Raw genomic sequence first — 6,118 nt, 5'->3', positions numbered from 1 at the left:
GTGTGTGGGTCTCTATGAGGATTTACCCACGTAAAAAAAAGTTTAGTTTGGTAAAAGATACAAAAATGATCTTGTTTGTATAAAGTCCTCACAACCAACCAACTTATATTGGTAAATCCTAAGATTTACTGTTAAATTAATATTTACCAATGTACGGGCTTTTACATTAACATTTATAATACATTTACTACTGTAATGATTTGGAGAAAACAACAAAAAGTCTTTTTGAAGCCAGTTGAAAAGTGCGTACATTAGAACATATGGACCACTTCTCTCGCTAAACACCGGCCTTTTTATGATGAATTAAACGCTGACAAAACGGTTGCATTTTTCACGGCGCAAGGGTTAATTTTCCCGGGGGTCACTAGACCGTGGACGACGGGCGTAATTTTTCATTTAACTGCTTTGCCGCATTTTTACCGTTTTACTGCGCAGTTAACGTGGAGATGGCAACACTTAATAATTCATTTTAAATAAAAACACTGTTACATATATACACATATACTAATTAACTGTACATCTGTATTTGGATAGATGGAAATTTACTGTGCCTTTGAGTTAGGTATAAGATTAGTGTAGGCGACGCATATATTTGTTTTGATAAATTTTTAGGGTTCCGTATCGTAATAGTATAAAGAAACCATTGTAATGCGACTGTGGTTGTCTATCCGTCCGTCCGTTTGTCACAGTACTATATTTTAGCAACTATTATAGTTATCCATTTGAAATTTGTAATTGTTTTACATTTCATTAGCCCGTATATATTTTAATATAAATATTTCAAAATTGTTTTTAGGGAGTTCGAAATGGATACTCAAAATTTTAAAATTGTCTTGCTAGTCCAAATGAGATGTTGTATGAAAGAGCTTCATTGGTACATTTTTAAATTGATTTTTATTTATTTTTATGATGCATAGTTTATCAGTTATAATCAAAATTGTAAGAATCTTTTTGATGACGAAGAATCTTTTGAAAAATCATAAAAAATCCACCAAAAACAAACTTAGTTATGCGGATCAATTTTTAATCATAATTATGGTCCATAACAAAATAAGAAATTATAAATTGTAGTATCAATAATATAAGGTATATATGTACGTATGGAAATGCAATAAACATTATTTTGTATTGTGAAAATCTTTATTGTACATAATTTATATTGGATACATTAAAAGATTTAATATACAATGGCGGACTTATCCCATAAAGGGATCTCTTACAGTCAACCTTTGAGAAGCTGAAAGAAAACTGTAGAATGTACAAGGGTAAGAACCGTACAGTTAAAGATAAAATTAATAAAAATAAAATTATAGATATAAATAATATTCAGTAAAAATTAAATATATAATATAATATTATTTTATATCATATTTATATATTTATGTACGGAACGGTTTTATCGAATGCTGTTACGTTAATCACTAAGCTTGGGACTAAAGAAAAGAAAAAGATTGTAGAAAAATTTTGACATTAAAATATGGAATATTTTTAAAATTAATTTAAAAATTAAATCTAGAGTAAGATTTTGAATTTATCAGTGGTACAGTATAATAATAATATCGCCGTGTGGTCCCGGCATAGAATAGGCCACCCCTTCCTTTCCCGTGGGTGTCGTAAGTGTCGAATAAGAAAGGGCGAGGGATGGCCAGCGACGTCCCTTTAGAAACATCTAAAATGCCTAAGCGCGGTTGCCAATCCGTCTGCCAAGCGTGCCTACTACTGACAACCACCCTCCCCCCCCCCCTCTAAGGAGGAGGTTTAGCAGTGGCAGTTAAAACGTGTTCGTTTTAAAATTAAATTTAAATAATAAATTTCTTTTTCTACACTAGTTTAGCCCGTTTTCTTAATATAAGTGTATGACCACCGCAAATCCCCGAGTTAGTAGATATAAACTTTTTATGGACTTTAATATGTAGTTTAACTCAACATTAGATTTTTTTCACATTATGGAGGAATAATTCGCTTTTCTTTTCACTCGACTGGCGAATAAAGGAGGATGATGTTTCACGTATGATTTTTTTATACAACTATTTTATTTATTTATTTATAGAAACATTAACAGCATATTGCATTATAACATGTATAACAAACATTAAATACAATATTAATGCATATGACTTTTAAAGGTATTCACAGCATTTGCTTTAACATAATTATACAGTATGAAATGAAGTAAACAATCTTAAGGAGTTAAATAATACTAGACTACAAAATGATAATCTTCTGATGGACCGTCATCTATTGATTCAACAGAATAATGAATATAAAAGATTTTCTATTGCTTACAATACACTATGTTGTTATGCCTCGATACTCTATCATAAAACGTTGTTTATTGCAACTTAGTACAGCTAACACGCTGACGGTCCACCTGATGGACAATAATAGTCCTCTATAGACTTGGGCGAATATCACAGAATATCCTGTAATGCCCATGTTACCATTCATGGATATCCATTTCTGAGAATTATGGCATATGCCTTTAACTCTTGTAATTTCACTATTAAAAATAAAAATAAATAAATTTAATATCCTATTAATATTATAAATGTGAAAGTTTGTAACAATGTAGGTATGCATGTATGTTTGTTACTTTTTCACGCAAAAACTATCAAATGGATTTGAATTACATTTAGTACATATGTATACTATATCCCAACTCACCTACTCATGATACTTCACATACTAATATACACAATCGGGACTTAAACGCGATGTAAAAGCCTTTACAGGTTAATAGTACCTTATATACCGGAGGGAAACGGATTGTTAGTAATAGGGTTAAATAGCCACATTACTAGCAATATACTCTATCAGGTCGACCTCCAAGTGGTTTCCCTTGGAAATCATCGTGTTTAATTCAAGTTGATTTCGTCAAGATGGGCTAACTGACTTAGTTTCATCCTCATCTGTCATCTATCACTGGTGCCCTGCCAGTGTATACCGATAGCGCAGGCGGAGTCTCCATACCATTATCACTCATAAAAAATAAGTACCTATATACCTGCTTCTTTATAGCCGACGTTTCTACGTGGATTGCACCACGTCGTGGTCACGACAGGACTGAAGTGAGCGGCGTCTTTGTCTAACAGCTCGCGCAGTTTCTTCGACTACCCTCACACTGTCACCATTACTATCTAGAGCCACTCTACACACTGCGCTCTCGGCCCTTTACATACTAATTAAGACAGGTAACGCTGCGGGATGCAACTAGTAGAAACAAAATTTAAGTCTCTAATTATTGTGAAGCAGCACGTACCCACAACAAGATCAACGAAGCGAGACGCTATATACAAGTATAATTACTTATACAAATACAGCACTGTAATCTCTCTCGCCCTTTGGGACGACTCACGCTTGCCTACACATCGTGACAAACATAAGCTCCCTAAGGTCTCTGTGTAATTATAACACAGAGAAATCGAGTTTTATTAGTCAAACGGAGTCGAGTTTATTTCCATTATTAGTCAAAGAGTAACCGTGTTTAAAAGTGATCAGAGGGCCTACCATGAAATGTTTTCCGAAATTTCGATGCCGAACGAAAAACAAATTTGATGTTAAAATTACATAATATTTACCGTTTAAAAACGTTAAAAATATGAAAATATTATTCCTTTGGACTTTTATGGCAGGATTTATGACGAACGAAATGTTAAGCTCCATTTACTGGCTCGATTTAGGTATGAACGAAAACACGAAATTGAGTCCGAAATTTCGGAATTTCATTTCATGGTAGGCCCCCTGCTTATGTATCTTAGTCCCGTTCGTGTTTCTGCCGTGAAGCAGTTGTTTGCATGGTCGTGTTGCGGTTTGAATGGCGGGACGTAATAATGAAATTACACCTATCATGAGCGACGTAGTACTGTTATGTCCATGGTATCATTCTTGTATATAGGCAACAGTTACTATTTTCCATCAAATAGGTCATCAGCTTGATTGATAGATAGATATATAATTTATTTGCATCATTTATAGCACACAAATAACATTAGATCATCATCATCTTCCTACCCTTATCCCAATTATTATTTGGGGTCGGCGTAATATGGTTTTATCCATATTACAAAAGGATTTAGCTTATAGTTTTACGACCGGCCGCCTGCCTGACGTCAACCCTCTTTTATTATGTACAAATAACATTAGATATTGGTACATAATAAAAAAACACATGTACAAAAAAAACAAAAAGAAAGTATATAAAAGAGGTAACTGATAAGAGATCACACTTCTCTGGTTTGTTGGAAGAAGCAGCTCGAGGAGGCCACTGACCCTTTTGTTAGTGGACTCGACGGTGACGTGGGCGGAAGTAGAAAGGCATCTGTTTTCAGGCAGTTGCCGGTTTTGTTATTAGATTTTATGAACAAGGAGACTTCTGTTTCCATATTTATTAAATCATTAAATAAAAACTAGTAACAAAATTCATAGGTTTCGTAATTTTCTATAGGATCTTACGAGTATTCCATAATTTTCCAATTCATTGTGAAAATATTCTATTTGAATACTGAAATACAGTTGTATGAAATAGTTCTATAAATAACATTCTAAAATCTACACGAGTAGTTTATTAATAGGAATGGAAATACTGTTTAGTGTAATTACTTGTATTTTTCATAATCACAGTTATTTTGCTTGTGAAATTTCACAGTCAACTATTTTCATTCACAACGGTTCAAATTCATATTATTTTTTTTTTCGTTATTGAAAAAGACAATCTAATCAACTAGCCATTGAAAAAGATTTTTATGATTTGTATTTTAAAGTATTTATTCGCTAAATCGTTATTATTACGTTGGCCGTCAGGAACTCTATTTTCATAACAATAATTTCACAGTTATATTAGTTAGTTCTAATCGAACTCCGCGACTTTTTGAAATTTTTCACACAGTGATATTTGTAACAGTATATATAAAGAGTACCCCCTTAAAAGAAAGGTCTATGTTCAACAGTGAATAGTTAATGTCTGATATAATTCTGATATGAAAAGTAGCCACAGGTGGAATGTGATTTAGTATTACATGCAAATTTCACCTGCTACTTTTGAAATATCCCATATCTAGTGCTAATAGAGTTTAATTCAAAACGTAAAGGGTCATACGGACGACCGCTTTGCCCTTTCAGGTGTCATTTATAAGATCTAATTTAGTATTAAACTCTCTGTGTGATAACGATAATCAAACATTTCGGTTCATGATACCGCAAACATACCTTTACTGAACAAACTATTCACGGTTCCGTGAGCACTTTATATTACAAGCAACTTTTAACTTGTTCAGTGTGGATTAGGATGGCAGGCTTGTTTGTTTGTCTGTAAATCTTTATTGTAAAAATACAATGTACTGTTTAACCTTCGAATCATTAAGTTCCCATAATCACTTCTTACGACACCTACGGGAAAGGATTGGGTAGCTTATTCTAATTTGGGATCACATGATAATAGATAGATATTCTTTTTTGTTTCCTCCAAAAGATTACATTAACTAAACATATTACAAATACAAACAATTACAAGAGAAGATCTTTCAGCCGACCTTTGGATGTACAGGAGTATAAACAGTTTTTTTTTATTCAACTTAGAATGGCAAACAAGCTGACGGTCCATCTGATGGAAAGTGGTAACCGTTGCCTATTGACATGAGCAGTAGCATGGACATAATAGAGTATACTGTTTCGCCCATGATACCCCTCAGTAGTAGTTTACTGTATTTTTTTTTTTGTGAAAAAATATTAAATTATGTAAATCCTTCGAGTATTAATTAGTGTGAAAGTTTGCGAGGATATTTGCATGGATTGGTCGGGCTATTTCTCATCCCATCAAGGGCAACAACTTACAAGCAACTCCTCTCGTGATGCAGATGTTCACGGACAACAGAAGCCATTGTCCATCACGTGAAAAAAAAAAACAAATTCCAGTTACGCAGAGCGAAATCGCGTGTAAAAAGTAGTTCAACTATAAAATCCGAAGTACTAATGTTAGTGTTTCACCGAAATCCGTTCTTATAAATAAAATTAGAAGCACGAGAAGGACCGAACAAATTTGTTGAATTTTCTACATTATTGAAATTGTGTTTGTTTGTGAATTTATTAGAGACGCTGTCAAGTTTATTGGGGTCGGTGTATA

The sequence above is a fragment of the Galleria mellonella genome, unplaced genomic scaffold (assembly GCF_026898425.1).
Source record: "Galleria mellonella isolate WM207_F2 unplaced genomic scaffold, CSIRO_AGI_GalMel_v1 utg1267, whole genome shotgun sequence".
Classification (NCBI taxonomy): domain Eukaryota; kingdom Metazoa; phylum Arthropoda; class Insecta; order Lepidoptera; family Pyralidae; genus Galleria; species Galleria mellonella.
Note: the sequence above shows the minus strand (reverse complement) of the source record.